This window comes from Cherax quadricarinatus, chromosome 25 (assembly GCF_038502225.1).
Source record: "Cherax quadricarinatus isolate ZL_2023a chromosome 25, ASM3850222v1, whole genome shotgun sequence".
NCBI lineage: Eukaryota > Metazoa > Arthropoda > Malacostraca > Decapoda > Parastacidae > Cherax > Cherax quadricarinatus.
Genome location: NC_091316.1, coordinates 519,828 through 546,069, shown reverse-complemented (window position 1 = coordinate 546,069; position 26,242 = coordinate 519,828). Strand labels below are relative to the sequence as shown.

The window sequence follows — 26,242 nt, the reverse complement described above, 5'->3', positions numbered from 1 at the left end:
TTGTGTGAAATTGTCTAAATTATCAATTTCTGATCACTTTATTGAGTTGCTGAAATAGCTGATTGGGCAATTTCTTGTGTAAAATGGAAGGCATACTAGCAAAATAGTTGAGAATTTGGTTGACTGGAACAATGTAACTGGCCTAAAATAGGACTCAAAGTGGGCAAAATCGCCAATGCGTAAATAGTATCACTAACACAAGAAAATACGCAAAAGCATAATTTCATAAATTTTCCATCATTACTTTCAGAAAAAGATTTTCCTACCATTTCATAAGAAAAAATAATTTTTTTTTTTTTAAATTCTTGGACAATGTGAACAAGTTTCAGATTGGGGGTCTGGTCACTGAAAGGGTTAACTGACAAGATGTTTTGCCAGCTAATGAGTTTTTTCGGTCCAATACTGAGAATAAATACTGGAGATGGTGGAAAAAGTGGAGAGGTAATTTTAATGTGTTCAGTCCCTCAGCCTTGATAAATCAAGGATAAGGGAATGAACACCTTTTAATCAAGGCTGAAGGACTGAATACCCCAAAATTACTTTTCCACTTCTTCCACCATCTCTAGTATATATTCTCTATATTGAAGTGAAAAAGCCACTGGTTGGCAAAATGCCACATATGTGTTTTATTTATGAACTTGTTGCTACTGTATACCATCACATAGTTGTTGCTGCTGATACTACAGTACTACTACTACTACAAATACTACCACCACCACAAGTACTACAACTACTACTACTTCTAGTATTACTACTACGATTATATTATGCCTTGCACCTCACTCTAATACCTATTACGTATATACTTTCTGTGTCCCTGTATTGTTTGTAATAGCTTAACAAAACTCGTGGAGAGCAAAACATTGCCACAATAAAATGTTGCATTAGTTGCATTTGTTTTTTACCTAACAATGTAATAATACCTCCATGGATAGTTGAACTGTTATTACCAAAATCTGTGATTGCTTACAGAATGATGTGGAGTAAAGGTCTCAATTTGTGGGTGAAGTTGCTTCAGTTGGAAGATGCCACATGTTACACAAGAACAGCAACCATGCATCAGTACACATTCCCAAACCAATTATCTTCCATTTCTTGAGGTATTCCATGACCATCTTGCTTTTTACTCCAATAAATTCCACTGCAACTGAAAAAGGAGTAGTTCTGTATATTAAAAAAAGAATTAAAGCTTTACTTTAAGGCAGATTCACTACATATTAATTTTCTCACACTGCATCTTTATTATCCTTGGGTTGCAGGGTGACTTTGTGTACAATTTCCCCTTTCCCCTCAAAATATTAATATTTTCAAGTGTTACGGCACATCAGCTTAGCTATTATCTAAGTGCAGAAGTGAGGTTTTCCTTGACAGAGAAGAATCTCTGGGAATATTAAGACCTGATGCAGCAACCAAATACTATATATGTGAGAAAGGAAGGAAGACAAAGACTGAAGAAAACAGTATTTATTGAAACACATTGTGAAAACAGAGCAACTCAAGGGACAGATAGAATGTCTCTCAGTACAGATAATAAAGTATTGAACATGTGTCTCAGCTATCAACTTGTCAGTTTTATGCCACTGCTCTACAGACACTTGTCTGGCACAGCAACACCATGTAATCTTGGTACAGAGAATATCTTCTATTATTCCACCGCTAAATCTCTGGTCCACTTTTTGGGCATTACTTACTTCCACTAGTGGGTGCCGTCCATATGTGACCACATCTTTAAATGCTGCATCTTTCCACATCCACACTTCCATTGTATAATATCAGGAGTACCTTACAGCACTGACTAACTCCCACTAGCGAGACCCACCCATATGTGACCACATCGTCAGCTTCTGCATCTTGCCACTCCAGTTCTTTTTCCTCTTCCTATGTATTAGACTGATAAAACCTGCTGGGCAGATGAAATATCTTTCAACAAAAATCGTACCCAGATACTGCAAATATGTTTCAGTGATTAATTTAGTCAAAATGAATGCAAAAAAGACTGAGGAATTCTGGTTAGAAGTCTATAAGTTGAGACAACAGAGCATAAATGCTTGCAATAAAGATATGAGGGAGGGGTGAGAATATTGCAGTTTGGAGAGGCATCTGAGCTGTAATGTTGGCATGCCTCTGGCAAGACAGAGAGAGTGATGGTGAAAGTGTTGCTTCTTTTTCAGTTCACCCTACATTAGTAGGAGACAGCAAATATGTTACAAAATATCAAGAAGTATAACTAACAGAGGTCCTGTATCTTTGGTAAGGTCTCATTTAGATTATACTCCTCAGTTCTGATCTCTATATTACAAAATGGACATAAATGCTAAAAAATTTACAGTACAGTGGCTCACAAAGTTGATTCCATGTATCTGAAACATTTCACATAAACATAGGCTGAAGGCACTGAACTTGCATTCTCTGAAAAGGAACATAATTTGAGGGGATATGACTGATGTGTACATATGGAAAACAGGAATAAAGAGGACATTAATAACGTGTTGAAAAAAACTCTAACAAAGACAGGACTAGCAGAAACTGATTAAAGTTGGAGAGAGCTGTAGGAAAGTACTGATTTGGCAACAGTTGCTCATGAGTGGAACAAACTCCCAGGTAGCATCATTGTGGCAAGAACTTTGAGTAGCTTTAAATATACTGTAGATATATAGTATACGAGTGAGTGTGGGCGGGTGTGAATTGGACTTGCCTAACATGGGCCAGTAGGCCTGCTGCAGTGTTCCATCATTCTTGTGTGTTCTTAATGGTGATGGAAGTCATGCTGGATGGATATGGATATGGATATATGTATGTATGTATGTGTGTGTGTGTGTGTGTGTGTGTGTGTGTACTCACCTATTTGTGGTTGCAGGGGTCGAGTCTTAGCTCCTGGCCTCGCCTCTTCACCGGTTGCTATTGGGTCCTCTCTCTCCCTGCTCCATGAGCTTTATCAAACCTCGTCTTAAAACTATGTATGGTTCCTGCCTCCACTACATCACTTTCTAGGCTATTCCACGGCCTGACAACTCTATAACTGAAGAAATACTTCCTAATATCTCTCTGACTCATCTGTGTCTTCAACTTCCAATTGTGACCTCTTATTTCTGTGTCCCCTCCCTGGAACATCCTGTCTTTGTCCACCTTGTCTATTTCGCGCAGTATTTTATGTGTCGTTATCATATCTCCCCTGACCCTCCTGTTCTCTAGTGTCGTCAGGCCGATTTCCCTTAACCTTTCTTCATAAGACATTCCCCTTAGCTCTGGAACTAACCTTGTCGCAAACCTTTGCACTTTCTCTAGTTTCTTGACGTGCTTTATCAAGTGTGGGTTCCAAACAGGTGCTGCATACTCCAGTATGGGCCTGACGTACACGGTGTATAGTGTCTTGAACGATTCCTTATTAAAGTATCGGAACGCTGTTCTCAGGTTTGCCAGGCGCCCATATGCTGCAGCAGTTACCCAGTTGATGTGTGCTTCCGGAGACATGCTCGGTGTTATACTCGCTCCATGATCTTTCTCCTTGAGTGAGGTTTGCAGTCTTTGGCCACCTAGCCTATACTCTGCAGTCTTCTGTGCCCTTCCCCTAACTTCATGACTTTGCATTTGGTGGGATTAAATTCGAGAAGCCAGTTGCTGGACCAGGTGTCCAGTCTGTCCATGTCTCTTTGAAGTCCTGCCTGGTCCTCATCTGATTTAATTCTCCTCATTAACTTCACATCGTCTGCGAACAGGGACACTTCTGAGTCTAACCCTTCCATATACCAAACCCTTCACATATACCAAAAATAGCACTGGTCCTAGGACCGACCCCTGTGGGACCCCGCTCGTCACAGGTGCCCACTGTGATACATCATTACGTACCATGACTCGCTGTTGCCTCCCTGTCAGGTATTCTCTGATCCATTGCAGTGCCCTTCCTGTTATATGAGCCTGATCCTCTGGCTTCTGCACTAATCTCTTGTGAGGAACTGTGTCAAAGGCCTTCTTGCAGTCCAAGAAGATGCAATCAACCCACCCCTCTCTCTTGTGTCTTACTTCTGTTACTTTATCATAAAACTCCAGAAGGTTTGTGACACAGGATTTTCCTTCCATGAATCCATGCTGGTTGGCGTTTATACTCTTGTTCCGTTCCAGGTGCTCCACCATTCTCCTCCTGATAATCTTCTCCATAACTTTGCATACTATACATGTCAGTGACACAGGTCTATAGTTTAGTACCTCTTTTCTAGTACCTCTTTTCTGTCTCCTTTTTTAAAAATGGGAACTACAACTGCCATCTTCCATACCTCAGGTAGTTGCCCAGTTTCCAGGGACATGTTGAAGATTGTGGTAAGTGGCACACACAACACATCTGCTCCCTCTCTAAGGACCCACGGGGAGATGTTGTCCGGTCCCATTGCCTTTGAGGTATCGATGTCCCTTAGCAGTTTCTTCACCTCCTCCTCATCTGTATGTATGTCGTGTATATGTATATGTATGTATATATATATATATATATATGTGTGTGTGTGTGTACTCGCCTATTTATGGTTGCAGGGGTCGAGTCATAGCTCCTGGCCCCGCCTCTTCACTGATTGCTACTAGGTCCTCTCTCTCCCTGCTCCATGAGCTTTATCATACCTCGCTGTATTTGTGTATACCTGAATAAACTTACTTACGCCTTAAAACTATGTATGGTTCCCGCCTCTACTACGTCACTTTCTAGGCTATTCCATGGCCTGACTACTCTATGACTAAAGAAATACTTCCTAACATCCTTTGATTCATCTGAGTCTTCAACTTCCAATTGTGACCTCTTGTTTCTGTGTCCCATCTCTGGAACATCCTGTCTTTGTCTACCTTGTCTATTCCGCGCAGTATTTTATATGTCGTTATCATGTCTCCCCTGACCCTCCTGTCCTCCAGTGTTATCAGGCCGATTTCCCTCAACCTTTCTTCGTAGGACAACCCCCCTAGCTCTGGGATTAGTCTTGTTGCAAACCTTTGCACTTTCTCTAATTTCTTGACGTGCTTGACCAGGTGTGGATTCCAAATTGGTGCTGCATACTCTAGTATGGGCCTGACGTAAATGGTATACAGAGTCTTGAACGATTCCTTACTGAGGTATCGGAACGCTATCCATAGGTTTGCCAGCCACCCGAATGCTGCAGCAGTTATCTGATTGATGTGCGCCTCAGGAGATATGCTCGGTGTTATACTCACCCCCAGATCTTTTTCCTTGAGTGAGGTTTGCAGTCTTTGGCCATCTAGACTATATTGTGTCTGTGGTCTTCTTTGCCCTTCCCCAATCTTCATGACTTTGCATTTGGCAGGGTTAAACTCAAGGAGCCAGTTGCTGGACCAGGCTTGTAGCCTGTCCAGGTCTCTCTGTAGCCCTGCCTGATCCTCGTCCGATTTGATTCTTCTCATTAACTTCACATCATCTGCAAACAAGGACACTTCTGAGTCTATCCCTTCCGTTATGTCATTCACATATACCAGAAACAGCACAGGTCCTAGGACCGACCCCTGTGGAACCCCGCTTGTCACAGGCGTCCACTCTGACACCTTGTCACGTACCATGACTCGTTGTTGCCTCCCTGTCAGGTATTCTCTGATCCAGTGCAGTGCCTTTCCTGTTATGTGTGCCTGATCCTCTAGCTTTTGCAGTAACCTCTTGTGAGAAACTGTGTCGAAGGCCTTCTTGCAGTCCAAAAAAATGCAGTCGATCCACCCCTCTCTCTCTTGTCTTACTTCTGTCACCTTGTCATAAAACTCCAGTAGGTTTGTGACACAGAATTTTCCTTCCCTGAAACCATACTGGTTGTCAAATATACACGTGTTTCTTTCCAGGTGGTCCACCACTCCCCTCCTGATGATCTTCTCCATGACTTTGCATACTATATACGGTAGTGATACAGGTCTGTAGTTTAGTGCCTCATGTCTGTCTCCCTTTTTAAAAATTGGGACTACATTTGCCATCTTCCATACCTCAGGGAGTTGCCCAGTTTCAATGGATGTGTTGAAGATCTTTGTTAATGGCACACACAGCATCTCTGCTCCCTCTCTAAGGACCCACGGAGAGATGCTGTCTGGTCCCACCGCCTTTGAGGTGTCACCGTGTCAAGTTCACATAGCAGCTTCTTCACCTCCTCCTTGGTTGTGTGTACCTCATCCAGCACTTGTTGGTGTACCCCCCTGTTCTGATTTCCTGGAGTCCTACTGGTTTCCACTGTAAATGTGTGTATGTGTGTGTGTGTGTAATATGATGTGATAAGTAGTGCAGTAGATCAGCCCTGTTCCTGGGTTTTCTGTAGACTTGGCAATTCAATTTTTGACCCTTACTGCAAAGTATAACATCAAGAGAGGATAGGTTAATTCTGTTCCTCCTCGATCATGAACTTGGGGGGCTTAACAGAGTTAATGGAGCTGTGAGTATCATTACTGATATTTAGAGGCGAGATGAGGTCAGGTCAGGTTTGATTTGGTTTGGTGTAGTTAGGCAAGGCTAGGCTAAGTTTGGTGTGGTTAGGCTAGGTTAGATTAGGTCAGGTTGGGTTACGTTAGATTGAGTTAGGTTGGGTTGGCTTACATTAGGTGTTCAACTTAAAACTATCTCAAATACACATCCACAATTTTGGATGATTTAGCTCACATCATCATGCTGAAATGGGATCTAGAAATATAATACATATTACTCTGAAATATCCTTGAATATTTTAAAGAAACAGAGCACTTGTGGTTCAGCTCTCACAATGAACGGGGATTATTCTTTTTTTTATTATTTTTTTTTATTATCACACTGGCTAATTCCCACCAAGGCAGGGTGGCCCGAAAAAGAAAAACTTTCACCATCATTCACTCCATCACAGTCTTGCCAGAAGGGTGCTTTACACTACAGTTTTTAAACTGCAACATTAACACCCCTCCTTCAGAGTGCAGGCACTGTACTTCCCATCTCCAGGACTCAAGTCCGGCCTGCCGGTTTCCCTGAACCCCTTCATAAATGTTACTTTGCTCACACTCCAACAGCACGTCAAGTATTAAAAACCATTTGTCTCCATTCACTCCTATCAAACACGCTCACGCATGCCTGCTGGAAGTCCAAGCCCCTCGCGCACAAAACCTCCTTTACCCCCTCCCTCCAACCTTTCCTAGGCCGACCCCTACCCCGCCTTCCTTCCACTACAGACTGATACACTCTTGAAGTCATTCTGTTTCGCTCCATTCTCTCTACATGTCTGAACCACCTCAACAACCCTTCCTCAGCCCTCTGGACAACAGTTTTGGTAATCCCACACCTCCTCCTAACTTCCAAACTACGAATTCTCTGCATTATATTCACACCACACATTGCTCTCAGACATGACATCTCCACTGCCTCCAGCCTTCTCCTCGCTGCAACATTCATCACCGGGGATTATTCCTCAGCATTTATTTAGAAATTTTAAGCATACATACAGAGGTACAAAAAAAATACAGGTAAGAGCAGCATGCCAAAGCCACTTATATGCATAGCATTACGGGCTGGCTTAAAATTTACTTAAGATTAACTAAGCAATGATGAAATCAGTGATAAGACATTATTGTAAACAGATAACTATAAAGCACAAATGAGTATTACAAAGACAGCTCATATGGTTGCATGCATTGCTGTTCATTGAGTAGAATGGAGTATTCTGTTTGGTAGTGTATTTAAAAAAAATAACAAAGTTAGATTGGGTCCTAGGTTTAACATTTATGTGATATAATTGTGAGTAACATTTTGGATATACAATTTATAAGGTTCAGTTATTCAGTATTTATTTGGTTTTGAGTGAGTAAGTGAACTTTGAGAAGAGACTTGAATTTGTAAACAGGTAGTGTTTCTTTTATATTTATAGGTAATGAATTCCAGATTTTAGGGCCTTTTATGTGCATTGAGTTTTTGCATAGTGTGAGATGGACACGAGGAACATCAAAGAGTGATCTGTGCCTTGTGTTATGGTCATGTGTTCTGTTGAGGTTGGCAAGGAGATGTTTGAGGGGAGGGTTAATATCAGAGTTAAGTGTTCTATGTATGTAATAGGTGCAATAATAAGTATGGATGTTTTGTATGGTGAGTAGGTTGAGTGTTTTGAATATTGGTGGAGTGTGTTGCCTGTAGTGAGAATTTGTTATCATTCTAACTGCAGCCTTTTGTTGGGTAATTAGTGGTCTGAGATGGTTAATTGTTGTTGAGCCCCATGCACAAATTCCATAGGTGATAGGGGTAAATAAGAGAGTGATAAAGGGCCAGGAGGGCTGACTGTGGAGCATAGTACCGTATCTTCGATACTATGCCTACAGTCTTGGAAATTTTCTTAGAAATTTGTTGTACATGTGAATGAAATTTGAGTCTATTATCGAGGTGGATTCCTAAGAATTTTCCCTCTGTTAGCTTTGTGATAGGTGATCCGTTTATCGTTATGTTAAGAGGTACATCTGTAGCTCTGTTACCAAACTGAATGAAGTAGGTTTTGTCAATGTTTAGTGTAAGTTTGTTAGTCCTCATCCAGATAGATATTTTCTGTAATTCTGTGTTTACAGTATTGGCTAGCGTGACTGGGCTCGGGTGAGAGAAGACGTATGTAGTGTCATCTGCAAAAAGTGTGGGTTTGAGTAATTGCGAAGCATTTGGTAGGTCATTTATGTATAGGAGAAAGAGAAGAGGGCCAAGGACACTTCCCTGTGGGACACCAACTGTAATTGGTTGTGCGGAAGAGCTTACCCCATTTGCGTACACATATTGGCTTCTGTTGCTGAGGTAAGACTTGAGGTAGTTGAGGGAGTGCCCTCTAATACCATAGTGTGACAATTTTACGTGGAGCAAGTCATGGTCAACTGTATCAAAAGCTTTACGTAAGTCAATGAAGATCCCCAGTGGGACTTCTTTTTTCTCTATTGCATTGTATATATGTTCTAGCATGTGTATAATAGCATCATTAGTATTTTTATTAGGCCTGAATCCAAATTGGCAGGGGTTGAGAATGTTTTGGGAGATGAGGTAGGAGTAGATTCGTTTATGAATTAATTTTTCGAAGATTTTTGAGAGAGGGTGTAAATTGGATATTGGCCTATAGTTATTCAACTCTGTTTGGTCTCCTCCTTTATGGATCGGGGTGACCCTTGCTATTTTGAGAACTGTAGGGAAGGTGGAGGATTCAATGGATTTGTTAAAGAGTGTTGCAATGATTGGTGATAGTACTTGTGACACTTTTTTGTATATAAAGGGTAGTAGGGTATTTAAATCTCCTGCCTTGTTTTTCAGTGCGTTGATAATAAGGGAGACTTCGTATGGGTTAGTCGGAGCTAGGAACAGTGTGTTCGGGTAGTTGCCAGTGAGGTAGTCATTTGGTGGGGTATCTGAGCTTGGGATTTTATTGGCAAGGTTTTGACCTATAGTGGAGAAGAAATCATTGAGTCTGTTTGCTGTTTCTGTTGGTGGGAGTTGGGGTTCATCTGATTTTGCTAATTTTATTTCGCTATTTCGTGATATCTTTTTTGTTCCCAGAATTTCTGATAGGGTCTTCCAGGTCTTTTTTATATCACCTCGTAAGTTGGATAATCTGTTCTCATAATACAATTTTTTTGCCCTTCTTATCAGGCTGGTTAGGACTGACGAGTAACGTTTTGTTTGGTCTCTGGTTATGTGACCCATTCTGTACTGTTTTTCATATCGGTGTTTTGTATTTATGGATTTGAGAATGCTGGGTGTTAGCCAGGGACTGTTCAGTCTCTTAGCTGTCATCTGTTTAGTTTTTTTAGGGCAGTGCTTGTTATAAAGGTACATATTGGGTCTTTTTTAGAAAATTATTAAAACATTCGTCAATATCTGTATAGATTTCTAGCTCAGTGTGCCAGTCAATGTTTGTTACTGCTGTTGTGAAGTTATTAATGGCTGCCTCATTATGAAGTCTGAAGGTGACTTTAGTAGTGTCTTGGGGTATTTTACCAAGAGTTGTTATGAGGAAAGTAGGGTAGTGGTCTGTGGTATTATCTGTAATTATGCCTGATTTTAAAGGGGATATGGTGTTGGTCCAGATGTGGTCAAGTAGGGAAACACTAGTTTCTGTAACTCTTGTAGGTTTTGTTACTGTTGGTAGCAACATGCAGTTACTCATTATGTTTGTGAATTCAGTAACGTGTGGGTCCTGGTCTTGCAGGAGATTTATATTGAAGTCACCTGAGAGTAGTAAGTGATCTTTGTTCATGTGTGCATCAGTTATCATACTTCCTAGGTTTTGACTAAATTGGCTAATGTTTGATTGTGGAACTCTGTAGATGTTTATCACTGTGAGAGGTTTTTGTAGGTATTTGGATTTGAATTTAGCTATTATATATTCCCCATGTTGATCCCTTGTGCAAGTATTAGTGATACATTCTAGTTGGTCTGAGTAGTATATAGCAGTGCCACCCCCTTGTTGGTCTGGCCTACAGTTGTGTATGGCTGTGTAACCAGGAATGGCATAGACATCTGTAGTATCAGGCTTTAGCCAGGTTTCAGTTAGTGTAATGATGGACATATTGGCATGCAAGGAATTTAGTAATGCTAGGAGGTCATCATAATGCTTGCTTAAAGATCTGATATTGTAGTTAAAGATAGTTATGTTGTTGTTGGCTCTGAGAAGTGCCTTTGATTGTTCTGCTGTATAGTAATTACAGTAACTGTTTGAATCATTTAAGTCATTAAATAAGAGGTTGGTATCAGGATCAATGCTTGTAATCATAAGATTTGTAGTGAATCTATAGTTAGAATTAATTAAAAAATAAAGTAAATATTCTAAAGCTAAAAAAAAATAGCACCTGAATTATTTAACAAATGTAAAAATAATGAGCTAAGGTAGTTTTCTAAAGCTAAAATAAAGGAGACAATATAAAAGGGACTAAAATAATTTGTGGTGAACAAATAAAGTGATGATCAAATAATGGAGCTTGGGAATATGATAGTAGGTAGTACTTTAAAGGTAATTCTTTAAAGTTAGAATTATAATATAAAATTATAATATAAAAGGGACTAATATAAGTTGTGGTGAACAATAAAGTGGTAATCAAATAAATGAGCTATGGAGTATAATGGCAAAATAGTGAACTTATTAACTTTAGCACCTGAGAATAGCACCTTGATTATTTTAACAATTGTGAATATATGAGCTAAGGTAGTTATATAAAGCTAAAATAAAGGAAAAAAATATATATATAAGGGACTACAATTAAGTAATGGTAAACAAGTTAAATGGACAGATAGTCCCTATGAAATAATATTGGTTTAGGAGTAAGATCTGATTTGTAATATTAAATAAGTTGAGCAGTTTATTGCACAATAAAAAGTAAAAAAAAAAATGAGGTAGTTGGTACTAGCTAGCAAAAGATAGTTTTGGTACTTGCAAAAAAGTAATTGGAATATACACTAATTGCACACACAATAAAAAGTGAAACATAAGGCATTTCCTTACACCTGCTGTCCATTTACCTAGCAGGAAGTAGGAACCCGGTGGTTAGTTAACTGTTGTGGTTTTTACCCTGGGAAAGAGGATTAAAATTCTCCAAAGGAAATAAGACAGTCCCTGATGACACATGACTTTTATTGGGTTATCCTGGTGGTTAACCTCCAGGTTAAAAATCAAACAAAATTTTATCTTAAAGTTTGAAATTATTTTATTCGATTTTCATTTGATTTATAGTCATGCTATATAAAAACCATTGTAAAAGATTAAAAGTATGTTTGAGGTTTAAATAAATGGTTAATGTCTCAAGAATATAAGACTAAATATAAGTTAGTCACAATTTTACCCTAATTAAACTGATTTATAACAGTGATCAAATATCCATAATTGTAAGATGTATCTCCATAAAATGTTAATAAGAAAGTAAACTAATGTAATGATGAATTAAAATAATAAACATTAGTGTCACTGGGAGGGTAAAGCTTCTGACTTTAAACTGATATTTTTGTTAAAACACTTTTTAACACATCAATGTAACTAAAAAAAATGTTATACTTTGTTGTTATGTATGAGGCATATGAGGTTGCATCTAGACGGTGAGAGAGGGCGAGTGTCCAGCCATTATTAGTGTTGCTTGCAGCTTCATCACATTAAGTGTAAACAAAGATGCCAGCAGCCATGTTTTGCTCTAGTGACAAGTGAAGAGCGCATGTGCACCTGACTCCATCCCTCCCTCCATGGAGGATACTCCTCCATCATCCATCCCTGGCCCTGGGGAGTACCTCTTTCCCTCTAGGGTGCTCCCTCCCTCCATCCTTCCTGTGGTCAATATAGAGTACAAGTCCTGATCAGAACTAATGCATCATATTATTATATAAAATACAAGTATAGAAATAAGTCACTTAGCTTGACTTTTTTTGGATTATCTTGGTTAATTTATACTAAGTATGATCAGGCCCTGATCCACCGTGAAGCCTGGTCACAGACCGGGCCGCGGGGGCGTTGACCCCCGAAACCCTCTCCAAGTAAGTTTATTCAGGTATACACAAATACAGTTACACAGATTATCATACTTACTTATACATAGCAGCATATGTGTAGAGAACCTAGGATAACCCAAAACAGTCAGACAATGCGACTTATTTCCATTAGGGTCCTTTTAATACCTTATTATACTATAAAGGATAATATATTATTATACTATAAAGGATATATACTAGGAATAAGGTAAAATGAGTTACAGTATTTATATTTACATGTGTTTTAGCTAAAAAAATAGAAAATAATTCCCCTCCCTTTCTGTAGCTACATTCATCAGGCACCTTTTGGCTGTCTTCTTGAACTGGTTCATGCTATGACTCCCCTCAAGGAAGGTTCCTTGATGTTGGTGAGGGGCTCTTGATTTAGGGAACTGGATCTGTGCTCCAGTTCCCCGAATTAAGCCTCAATGCCTTCCACATCCCCCCCCCAGGTGCTGTATAATCCTCCTGGTTTAGCGCTTCCCCCTTGATTATAATAATAATAATAATGCTATGACTGACTTTGACATGTACAGACAGTCTGTTCCATTCCTTTATTGTTATATAATAAAAGGTGCTTGAAGGTATGTGTACCTGTGCCTAATTAAATAAACTTATCTATACCCTGGCAACAGTTGTTATATATTGGAGAGAGAATAGGTGTAGCATGGTGCACCTTGTAAGGTGTTTTAATTAGAATAATAATAATATTTTATTTTGACATGATACCTAGTTGTACAAAGGAATATTATAGTTGAGTGTACATGCCAAAAGCCCCTTGTATGCAGAGCATTTCGGGCAAACTTAAAATTAACTTAAGATTAATTAGGCTATAACATTAAATGGTCATTAGGCGAGTTACAGTGAGTACAGAGTATTAATAGGTAATGCTATATGGCTCTATTAGGTCTAGTAGAGAAGTTTAGTAGTGAATAATTACAGTTTTGAATTATTTTATATAAATTACAGTGAGATATTGTACACACTCAGGGAAAGCAGCATGAACTTGGGACTCATTACAACTTGTAAATTACTTCCATGTATTTTATTTACTCAGTTTATTTCGTTTTATTGTTAAAAATCACAACTCATTTTAACTGTATCTAATAGGTTAATACTTAAGGACCCCAATGGAAATAAGTCACTTTGTTGGACTTGTTTGGGTTATCTCAGATATTTTACATATATGTTACTTTTAGGACATTTATTTATTTATTTATTAATTTGAACATGATACAGTGAAGTACAGAAGAAAACAGTTAAATGTAGCATGCCAAAGCCACTTGAATGCATAGCATTATGGGCAGGCTTAAAATTAACTTAAGATTAACTAAGCAATGAAGTATTCAGTGGTAAAACATTATTGTAAACAGATAACAAGCACAAATGAGTATTACAAAAACAGGTTGTATGGTTGCATGCATTGCTGTACAAACAGTATTTAATTATTTACTTATTTATTTAATTTGAACATGATACAGATAAGTACAAGGAATACAATTTTTAAGGTGCAGCATGCCAAAGCCCCTTGTATGCAGAATATTATGGGCAGGCTTAAAATTAACTTAAGATTAACTAAGCAATGATATATTCAGTGGTACAAAAATTATTGTAATATAGATAACAATTTAGTACAAATGAGTATTACAAAGACAGGTCATATGGTCATTTACTGTGTTGCTGTGTAATCAGTAGAATGGAGTATTCTGTTAGGTAATGAAGTTAAATAGTAACAGAGTTTGATTGGGTCACAGGTTGACATTTATGAGATGCATATATGAGATACAATTTATGAGGTACAATTATTCAGTATTTATTTAGTTGTGGGTGAGTAACTGATTTTTGAGAAGAGACTTGAATTTATAAACAGACAGTGTTTCTTTTATATTCACAGGTAATGAATTCCAGATTTTAGGGCCTTTTATGTGCATCGAGTTTTTGCATAGCATGCGATGGACACGAGGAACATCAAAGAGTGATCTGTGTCTTGTGTTATGGTAATGTGTTCTGTTGAGGTTGGTAAGGAGATGTTTGAGGGGAGGGTTTATGTCAGAGTTAAGTGTTCTATGTATGTAATAGGTGCAGTAATAAGTATGGATGTTTTGTATTGTGAGTAGGTTTAGAGTTTTGAATATTGGTGGAGTGTGCTGCCTGTAGTGGGAATTTGTTATCATTCTGACTGCAGCCTTTTGTTGGGTGATTAGTGGTCTGAGATGGTTTATTGTTGTTGAGCCCCATGCACAAATTCCATAGGTGAGATAGGAGTAAATGAGTGATATAGGGCCAGGAGGGCTGACTGTGGAATATAGTACCGTATCTTCGATAGTATGCCTACGGTCTTGGAAATTTTTTTGGAAATTTGTTGTATATGTGTTTGAAATTTGAGTCTATTATCAAGGTGGATTCCTAGGAATTTTCCCTCTGTGAGTTTTGTGATAGGTGATTCATTTATCATTATGTTAAGAGACACATCTGCAGCTCTGTTACCAAATTGAATGTAGTAGGTTTTGTCAATGTTTGGAGTAAGTTTGTTGGTCCTCATCCAGGTTGATATTTTCTGTAATTCGGTATTTACAGTATTGGCTAGCATGACTGGACTCAGGTGAGAGTAGATGTATGTAGTGTCATCTGCAAATAGTGTGGGTTTGAGTAGTTGCGATGCATTTGGTAGGTCATTTATGTATATGAGAAAGAGAAGATGGCCTAGGACACTTCCCTGTGGGACACCAACTGTAATTGGCTGTGCAGAAGAGTTTGCCCCATATGTGTACACATATTGGCTTCTTCTAATGATGATAATCATATAAAATAGTGACAAGTAGATCAGTAAGACATATGTGCGACAGTTGGGTACATTAATTTCTGAAACACTTCGCCTACACAGTTGACTTCTCCAGTCGAATACAGAAGAGACAGCAAATACAGTGGAGAGGTAGAAATGATGTGATCAGTCCATCAACCTTGAACAATTACCTGGAGGGTGTTCCGGGGGTTAGTAGGTGCCCTGTGTCCTGGTGGCTAAAGCTCTTGCTTCACACAGTGAGTGTCTGGGTTTGATTCCCAGTGAGGGTAGAAACATTGGGCATGTTTCTTTACACCGGTTGTCTATGTTCCCCATCAGTAAAATGGGAACATGGAAGTTAGTTGACTGGTGTGGGTTGCATCGTGCATACCTTGTACTACATGTACTTGTAGAAATAATGATATTATATATTATTATTATTATATTAACACCCTCATGGCCCAGTCTGTGACCAGGCCTTGGGGTGGATTAAGGCCTGATTAACCAGGCTGTTAATGCTGACCACACGCAAGCCAACATATGAACCATAGCCCGGATGGTCAGGTACTGACTTTAGGGACATGCCCAGTTTCCTCTTGAAGACATCCAGGGGTCTACTGATAATCCACCTTATGTATGCTGGGAGGCAGCTGAACAATCTTAGGCCCCTGACACTTATTATGTTATCTCTTAGTGTATTCATGGTGCTCCTGCTTCTGACTGGGGATGTTGCAGGTCACTCCTGCCTATCCCAATTAGTGGACCACTATGACATGGACTTTGCGAAAGCCTTCGACAAGTCTGTCTGGGTAGAACTTTTGGAAGGGCATGAGAAATTAATTTTAGGCATGATTTATTGTCCCCCAAACTTGGATAGGGGCGAAAGGAGACTACAGTGGAACCTTGAATATTGAACTTTCTTAGTTCCAGACGGCTGTTCGAGTGCCTTTACCGAACAAATTTATTCCCATCAAGAATAATGTAAATTAGATTAGTTCATTTCAGACCCTCAAAAATACACTTATAAAAGCACTTACAAAAATACACTTACGTAATTGGTTGAGCTGGGAGCAGTTCGATATTTGAGGTTCCACTGTACTTTGGAAGGAAACTGTTAAGGCCACAAAGCACAATAATGTAGTAATTCTAGGAGACTTTAACTTTAGTCAAATAAATTGGAATTCATTGACTGGGACTCTTGAGTCAAACGACTTTCGAGGGGTAGTTCTAGACTTTTTTTTTTTTTTTTTTGAGCAGTTTGCAACAGAGCCAACAAGGGGAAATAACCTGCTTGATTTGGTTCTGGCCAACAAGGATATCCTTATTAATAATCTAGAAATTACAGAGGAACTTGTCACAAGCGACCACAAATCAATTACCTTTAGTATTGGAAACATAAACACATATGCAGTTTAATGTGATCCTTTATTGACAACGTTTCGCCCACACAGTGGGGTTTTTCAAGTCACACACAGATCTACCTGGGGTGGAAGGTACGGGAGTATTTATAGTCAGGTTCAGAATGTTGAGGTCAGGTGAAGAATGCTGCATCTGATGATCTACTGGGTGGGGTTATAGTCTTGGGTAGCTTGGCAGGGGTATTGGACATGTTGTGAGTAGACCTTCTGCAGTGTTCTATGTTCTTATGTTGAATAGCGATGAAGAAGTTTCTTGGCAAGTGGTTCAGCTATGTTATAGAAGCCATTGTTCTGGTTGAAATTGTTGGTTATAGAGATAAGCGATGATTCCAGGATTCTTCGGTATTGAGTGTTGTCTTCTGTGGTGATAAGTCTTGAGTTTCTGTAGTTAATTAAATGGTTGTGTGAATTGCGATGTTGTACACAGGCATTCCTTGTACGTCAGTCCTGCTTGCGTATTGGTGTTCTGAAATACGTGTTTTAAGGTCTCTTGATGTTTCGCCCACATATAATTTGTTGCAGTCATTACAAGGGATTATGTATACCCCTGCAGAGGATGGAAGCTTGTCCTGTCTACTACTGGTGATGTCCTTGATGGTCGTGGTTGTGGAGGTAGATACTTGGAATGATGTATTGGAAAAGATGTTGGAAATATGTTTGGCAATGGAGTTGGTGGGGAGGACTATGTATCTCTTCTTGGCAGTGTCTTCTCTGGGCGTGTTGAAGATATTTAATGCCCGCCGTCTGCAGTCTCTGATGAAGTGACGAGGATAGTGGAGTTTAGAAAATACTTGTTCAATTATAGTGCATTCTTCCTCAAGGAACTCATTGCTGCAGATTCTGAGTGCGCGCAGGAAGAAGCCTATAATTACACCACGTTTAGTTTTGGTGTCGTGGTGAGAGTAGAAGTGGAGAAGATCGTTTTGGCTGGTTGGTTTTCGATAGACTTTAAAACGAAGTTCATGGTTAGTTTTGCAGAGAAGAACATCAAGGAAAGGAAGAGTGTTGTCGACTTCTTCTTCAAGTGTGAACTGGATTGAGGGCTCGACCTGGTTGAGCTCGTCTTGGAGAGCTTGAACGTTGAAGCGCCTGGGAGTTATGAGGAGAATGTCGTCAACATAACTGAGCCAGGTGACAGTCAGATTAACCCTTTGAGGGTTTTCGTCGTACTAGTACGTCTTACGCGTAGGGGTTTTTGACGTACTAGTACTCATAAATTCTAGCGGCCTCAAATCTAGTGGGAGAAAGCTGGTAGGCCTTCATATGAAAGAATGGGTCTATGTGGTCAGTGTGCACAGTCTAAAAAAAATCCTGCAGCACACAGTGCATAATGAGAAAAAAAAAACTTTGACCATTTTTTTTTAATAAATCAGCGACTTTGCAGTGTATTTTCATATGGTATTTATTGTTGTATTCTAGTTTTCTTGGTCTCATTTTATAGAATGGAAGACATATGACAGAAATAGAGATGATTTTGACTGGTTTTACAAAGAAATGTGCCTTGAAATTGAGCTCAAAGTAGCAGAAATGTTCGATTTTTACCAAACTTCAAAAGTAAACAAATCGTGCCAGGCGTGCAATACACGTCAACTGGCGAGTCTAATATTCTTTCACAAGTGCACCAATAATATTTATACCATTTTTTACACTAATGCAGTAGTCTGCATAACAGTAAATCTTATATTTTTTGTGAAAATAAAAATTCAAAGTGGAAAGCAAAAGAATATAAGAGGGGCCTTGAGACGTGAATAATGACTAGAGGAAATGTCATTTTAGTGCCAGGAATGTCTTTCTTGTTTATTCTGGACCCTATTCGGAAATTGGCATCTTTTGAAATTTGTGTGAAATTGGCAAAATTGCTAAATTCTGACCACTGTACTGGATAGTTGAATTTCATAAATGAGTGGTTTCTTGCACCCATTCGATAGAAAAAATGGAGTTCTAGCGAAATATTCATGTTTTTTGTCGACTAGTACAGTGAAATTGGCCGAAAATGGGGCTCAAAGTGGGCAAAATCGCCGATGCGTAAACATCGCCGAGACCGCTAACTTTGCGAGAGCATAATTCCGTAAGTTTTCTATCAAATTTCAAACTTTTGGTGTCTTTATGATCGGGAAAAGATTCTCTATCTTTTCATAAGAAAAAATAATTTTTTTTTTTTTTAAATTTGGCCGACCCTGAGAACGAGTTTCGGAGAGGGCCTGTCGACCCTCAAAGGGTTAATAATGGTGGAGAAATGCTCGGCTTCCAGATGTTCCATGTATAAGTTCGCCAGGACGGCACTGAGTTGCGAGCCCATGGGTAGACCAAAAGTCTGTTGAAAGATGTGATTTTCGAAAGAGAAACACGTAAAGCCGACACATAGTTCAGCGTGGTCGATGAAATCGCTGGCTGGAATAGGAAGATCAAGTGAATCGTCAATTTTTCTGCTCAGGAGATCGATGGCTTGTGTAGTAGGCGCTTCAACATTCAAGCTCTCCAAGACAAGCTCAACCAGGTCGAGCCCTCAATCCAGTTCACACTTGAAGAAGTCGACAACACTCTTCCTTTCCTTGATGTTCTTCTCTGCAAAACTGACCATGAACTTCGTTTTAAAGTCTATCGAAAACCAACCAACCAAAATGATCTTCTCCACTTCTACTCTCACCACGACACCAAAACTAAACGTGGTGTAATTATAGGCTTCTTCCTACGCGCACTCAGAATCTGCAGCAATGAGTTCCTTGAGGAAGAATGCACTATAATTGAACAAGTATTTTCTAAACTCCACTATCCTCGTCACTTCGTCAGAGACTGCAGACGGCGGGCATTAAACATCTTCAACACGCCCAGAGAAGACACTGCCGAGAAGAGATACATAGTCCTCCCCACCATCTCCATTGCCAAACATATTTCCAACATCTTTTCCAATACATCATTCCAAGTATCTACCTCCACAACCACGACCATCAAGGACATCACCAGTAGTAGACAGGACAAGCTTCCATCCTGTGCAGGGGTATACATAATCCCTTGTAATGACTGCAACAAATTATACATGGGCGAAACATCAAGACACCTCCAAACACGTATTTCAGAACACCAATGCGCAAGCAGGACTGACGATACAAGGAATGCCTGTGTACAACATCGCAATTCACACAACCATTTAATTAACTACAGAAACTCAAGACTTATCGCCACAGAAGACAACACTCAATACCGAAGAATCCTGGAATCATCGCTTATCTCTATAACCAACAATTTCAACCAGAACAATGGCTTCTATAACATAGCTGAACCACTTGCCAAGAAACTTCTTCATTGCTATCCAACATAAGAACATAGAACACTGCAGAAGGTCTACTCACAACTTGTCCAATACCCCTGCCAAGCTACCCAAGACTCTATAACCCCACCCGGTAGATCATCAGATGCAGCATTCTTCACCTGACCTCAACATTCTGAACCTGACTATAAATACTCCCGTACCTTCCACCCCAGGTAGATCTGTGTATGACTTGAAAAAGCCCACTGTGTGGGCGAAACGTTGTCAATAAAGGATCACATTAAACTGCATATGTGTTTATGTTTCCAGTGTGTCGGTATTTTATACCATTTATTTTCACCTTTAGTATTGATTGGAAGTATAATAAAAGGGATAATTCAATGACAGTCCTAGATCTTATGATTACAATAGGCTTAGAGAATACCTATCATCTATGGACTGGGGGTATCAAAGGGAACCATTAATATGAGTTTTCTAAACACTGTACACGCTGCCCAAAGAACATTTATCCCGTTTAGAGAAATGAGATCAAATAGAAATGATCCGAAATAATGAACAATGGGCTTTTAGTGCAGAAGACAGGAATTTATAGGAGTATCAAAAGAGGTGAGGGCCATCTCATGTATCAATATACACAGATTAAGAGGAAGCTGAAAAAGGGATAAGAAAAGCTAAACAGGACTATGAAATAAAGGTGGGAAATGATTCACAAACTAACACAAAAGGCTTTTTACAGGTATAAAGAACAAAGGTTAGAAAAAAATAGGTCTTCTTAAAAATAACTATAGGCAGCTTATTGACAAGGATAATGAAATGTGCCCAATTTTTAATAATTAGTTCCTCTCGGTTTTGACATGAGAAAGCACTAATAATATCCTAGTACGTAACTAATTTTTATAGGGGGCTTGAAGAAAATATATTATGTAATATAACAGTCACTAGGAACATGGTAATAAAACATTTTTAATATATATCCCTTCAAACAGGTGTAGTAACTGATATGTGGAAGATGGCCAATGTAATTCCTATTTTTAAAGCAGGGGACAAGTAGTTACCATCAAATTACCCCCCAATGAGCCTGACCTCAATTGTAGGAAAAGTACTAGAGTCAATTATAGCTGATATTAGAGGCCATCTTGATAGGAATAATTTGATTAATGATACTCAGCATGGATTCATGAGGGGCTGTTCCTGCCTAACAAATTTACTGTCTTAGTAAAGCATTTGAGGTAGCAGATCATCATAAATAATCTGATATTATTTATTTGGATTTTAGTAAAGCCTTTGACAGGGTACTACACAAAAGACTGTTAAAGAAAGTGGCATCTCACAGTACTGGGAAAAAAGTGGTCATGAATTGAGGCATGGCTCACCAACAGGAAGTAGTGTGTGCAAATCTGCAGTATAATCTGAGTGAGGATCTGTAACAAGTGGCATTCTACAGGGATCAGTTTTATGCCCATTGTTGTTCATAATATACATTAATGACTTTGACGGAGGAATAACTAATGATGGTGGCCCGGTGGCCTGGTGGCTAAAGCTCCCGCTTCACACACGGAGGGCCCGGGTTCGATTCCCGGCGGGTGGAAACATTTCGACACGTTTCCTTACACCTGTTGTCCTGTTCACCTAGCAGCAAATAGGTACCTGGGTGTTAGTCGACTGGTGTGGGTCGCATCCTGGGGGACAAGATTAAGGACCCCAATGGAAATAAGTTAGACAGTCCTCAATGACGCACTGACTTTCTTGGGTTATCCTGGGTGGCTAACCCTCCGGGGTTAAAAATCCGAACGAAATCTTATCTTATCTTATCTTATAGCAAATTCGCTGATGACACGAAGATAGGCAGGATAATTGATTCAAAGGAATATATCACTTAACTTCGGGAGGATTTAGACCAGCGGTGGGAAAACTACGGCCCGCAGGCCACATGCGGCTCACCAAAGGTTTGCATGCGGCCCGCCAAGATCAAGTTTTATGTATCCCTGCACTCAGAAAAGTTTCAAAATCTGAAAAATTTTGCAAGAAAGATGTTTGTGTTATTTGCATCAACTTACATCTGTGAGCAGACTTTCTCTGTAATGAAAGTGGCCCCTGCACTGAAAAGTTTGCCCACCCCTGATTTAGACAGACTTATGTTGTGGTCAGAAAAGTGGCAGATGCAGTTCAGTGTAGATAAATGCAAAGTCCTGAAGCTCTGGAATGTCCATAACCCTAGCGCTTATAAACTAAATAATGTAGAACTTGGCCATACAGAATGCGAAAAGAATTTGAATAAATGGTTGACCAGATGCTGATCCACCACGAGGCCTGGTCTCAGACCGTGTCACAGGGGCGTTGACCTCCGAAACCCTTTCCAGGTATACTCCAGGCATTGATAAATAAGACACTTGTGCAACGTATGGGTATCATTATACTGGAAACTATTTGCCACACAGTAGCTTCAGTCCAATGCAGAAAAAGGTGGAAGTTGAGGAGGAGTTTGAGGTAATCAGTCCCTCAGCCTGGAGTAATGTATTCAGTTCATCAATCTTGACAAAAGAGCAGCATATTCATGGAGATGGGGGTTATATATTGAAGACAGATGGGTTGGAGTAGCGGTATGCGGGTTTTTTTATTTGACAGAACTAGGTCAAGCAAATTATTACCTCTGGTAGGCTCTGTTACACAATGTTTCAGAGAGCAGTCCTGAACTACATCCAGGAAGTCACTTGGACTTCAGATTACCAGTCAAAGAAGTGCAGTCAATTTGACTAAAAGTTAAAATCTCTCACTATTACTACATTATCATGTCTAGAAGCCCTAACAATTTCATTCCAAAGAAGTCTCCCTTTATCGCTTTCTATGCCTGGAGGTCGGTATATTACACCTAAATTTATTTTTTCTTGACTTTTTAGAAATTCTACCCAAACAGATTCTGTGGCTAATCCACCTATTTTTATACCTGTTTTTATGCAGCAATTTATATTTTTTTGTACATACGAGTATAATGCTACTCCACCCCCTTTCCCGTTACAGTGGACCCCCAAGTTTCGAACTGCTCCCAACTCAACCAATTATGTAAGCATATTATTGTAAGTGCTTTTGTAAATGTATTTTTGGGGGTCTGAAATGGATTAATCTAATTTACATTATTCCGTATGGGAACAAATTCGTTTGGTATCAGCACTTGAACAGCCTTCTGGAATGAAGAAAGTTTGAAACTTGGGGGTCCACTGTATATCATTCTACATGGAACAACTTAAACCCTTGAATGTGGCACTTGGCAGTCATATCCTAACTCTTTAAATTATACCATGTTTCAGTTATTGCAATAACATCAAAGTTTCCCCACACATGCTTTGACTATTAGTATAAAATATGTTAATGTGTTTTTCTTCTGCACCTTTTTCCTTGTCAGCTTTGCTTTTGCATAATTACTGTTATCATTATAACCCAGTGTTACTTGATGACTGTTATTCTTAACCCTTAAACTGTCCAAGCAGATCTATGTTCACATGTGTAGTGCTCCAAAAGTAGATATACGTTTTTTTTACATATTTTCAAATAAAACAAAAAAACGTAGTTCAAAGTTTTTTTACACGTTTTCAAGTGCAAAAAAAAAAAAAAAGATTACTTTTTTACATACTTTCAAATGTTGAAAAAACGTAGATCTACATTTGGACAGTTTAAGGGTTAAGATTCATTATATCAAAGCCTAAATCTATATTTTCAGACTAATTATTTTTCCTTCCTAAACCAATACCTCCTACTTTAAAGCCCTAAGAACACCCTTAACTGAACTAGCACGAAAACCCACACCTGCCCTGGATAAATGAATCCCATCCCTGGCATAAATGTCATTTCTGCCGTAGAAGTAGTCCCAGTTGTCAATGAATGGTACTGCATTATCCTTACAGTGTTTATCCAGCCAACAATTAATACCAATTGCTCTGGACAGCCATTCATTTCCAGCGCCCCTTAGCAAAATGCCACATATAACGGGGTACCCTCCCTTCTTCCTAATTATGTCTATAGCTGTCCTACACTTTCTAACTAAATCCTCACTTCAGGTAGCATGGAGAATTGGTTCAAACTTTCCACAGCAGTCTTCTGGCTTTTTGTCATTTCTATCTCTTGATCCTCAGCTTGGTTCCTTGCTGCCCGGCCGCTGTCCAGCTTCCTTTCTTGATCTGAGGCTACTGGTAGAGTTGTTCAGTAGAGGGCATCATTAGTTCAGTTTTACAGAGATCTCCCTGACTATGTTTTCACACTAGCAAGTCCACATCACCACTCAAAGCAAGTCTGTGTTACCACAGGCCAAGTCCACGTCACCACTGAGCAAGTCCATGTCACAAATGAACAAGTCCACGTCACCAATGAGCAAGTCCACATCACCACTGAGCGAGTCCATGTCACCACTGAGCAAGCCCATGTCACCTTACCTTTGATGAGCCCCGAGAGTTTTTATACTCATGGAGTCCATCCATGGGTCAGGCTTGTCTGGTGCTTGCCTGGTCAACCAGGCTGTTGCTGTTAGTGGCCTGCTGACCCATATATCCATCACAACCTGGTTGATCTAGCACTTGGTGAAGATACTTGTCTAGTTTCCTCTTGAAGACTTCTACACATGTCCCAGCAGCTTTTCTGATATCTTCTAATAAGATGTTGAATAGTTTGGGGCCATGGATGTTGATACAATGTTCTCTTATTGTACTCACTGCATCCCTGCTTTTCATTGGGCTTATTTTGCACTTCCTCCCATATTTCTCACTCCAGTATGTTGTTATGGCAGTGTGCAGATTTGAGACAAGGCTTTCAAGTATTTTCCAGGTACGTATATATTATCATGTATCTCTCTCCTCTGCTCCATTGAGTACATGTTTAAAACTTTAAGGCATTCCCAGTAATTTAAATGCTTTATTGGCTTTATGCGGGCCGTAAACGATTTCTGTATCTGTTTCAGTTCTGATATTTCTTCCTAAACAGGGCCATCAACACTGAGCAGTATTCCAAATGAGGGAGCAACAACTATTTAAAATGTATCACCACTGGCAGTGTTTCCCTTGTTTTGAAAGTTCTCATTATCCACCATGTCATCTTCCTGGCTGTTGTAACCTTGGTCTTATTGTGTTTTTGAAAAAAAGATTGGCTGACATAATTATTCCCAAGTTTTTGTGTATGTATTCCTTTCATTCTATTAGTTCTGAAATTGTAATAAATTTAGAATGAATAAGGCATCTTCCTGGCAGTTCCACATCCTGTTTTCTGGTAGGGAAACTGGTGGTTCAACAGGTCCTGGTTTCATTGTTGACTTATGCTAGTTAAGCAGTGTTACCATGTAATGCACTGCATAGACTCGTCTGGTCTTGGATTTTTTCAAAGGTCTGAGGAGATTATAGGAGACCCAAACAGCTGAGCTGAGGTCAAAAATATTGGCAGGTGGCACATTTGAAGGCATAAAAAATTGTGCCAACTGACACATCGTACACAGAGTCATCACTTGTGTACTAGTACATTAGTGTACATATTAATTGGGACAGTGATGAAATAAGACATTTATTTGGAAAATTAATGTTTATTTTAATAAGAGATATGACTGCCTTTTGCTTTTATAAACATTGCTACATGCTTTGGCATAAAAATGACTATTATTGAACACATTTTGGCAAATTCTTCATAGTGGTCCAGGTCTTAATGGCAGCAGCAATGAGCTTCTCCACAGTTAAACAGCCCATTGATTCTCAGTTGGGTTGAGGTCAGGAGAATTTCTAGGCCAGTTAAGAATGCTTAGCCCACTCTCTTTGAAGAATGTCAGCATTTTTCTGGAAGTGTGGCATGGAATAAGGTTCTGCTGGAAAATGCCTTCTCCATCAAGAGTCTCTATCCACAATGGGAAACAAATGAGTTGCCAAGATTGCCTTGTATTTGTCACTATTCATCATTCCCTCAACAATAACAAGCTATCTAGGGCCTTTAGCAGTAAAACTGCCCCAAAACATCCTCTTAGGTAGATGTTTTGGTGCTTGTTGAATGTGTCCATTTTGAGGAGGTTTGCCTTTACTCCATCTCACCACCAGTGATCTGTACCCATGTAGTTCAAAATATGCCTTATCTGAATATATAACTTTTCTCCATTCATCTGTCATCCGTCCCTTATGAGTGCCCACATCAGCTGTTTTTTCTTCATAACAGAAGTCAATAATTGTTTCTTTACCAGCTTTCTGGCAGTTTTACCAACTTCAAGGAGGATTTGTCAAACAGTTGAAGAATCAACATTTACACAGCTGAAGTTAAATCTCTATGTAGAGCTTTGCTGGTTTTCTTGGATTCTTCACACTATTTCT

General features: G+C 39.4%; 1 protein-coding gene across 5 annotated transcripts in view; it reads right to left on the bottom strand.

Moving 5' to 3' along the window:
- Positions 1-12,138, bottom strand: part of LOC128697983 (serine-rich adhesin for platelets-like) — a 65,321-nt gene extending 53,183 nt beyond the window's left edge. For 2 of the 5 annotated variants that reach the window (XM_070088513.1, XM_070088515.1), the window contains exons 1-3: positions 11,985-12,114; positions 1,692-1,900; positions 971-1,147 (exon numbers count right to left, since the gene is read on the bottom strand). The gene's annotated coding sequence lies outside the window, so the exon portion shown is untranslated. Of the gene's footprint in view, positions 1-970; positions 1,148-1,691; positions 1,904-11,984 lie in introns of all 5 variants that reach the window. The other 3 variants (XM_070088512.1, XM_070088511.1, XM_070088514.1) reach the window with 3 other exon arrangements.
- Between the last annotated feature and the right edge of the window lie 14,104 nt (positions 12,139-26,242).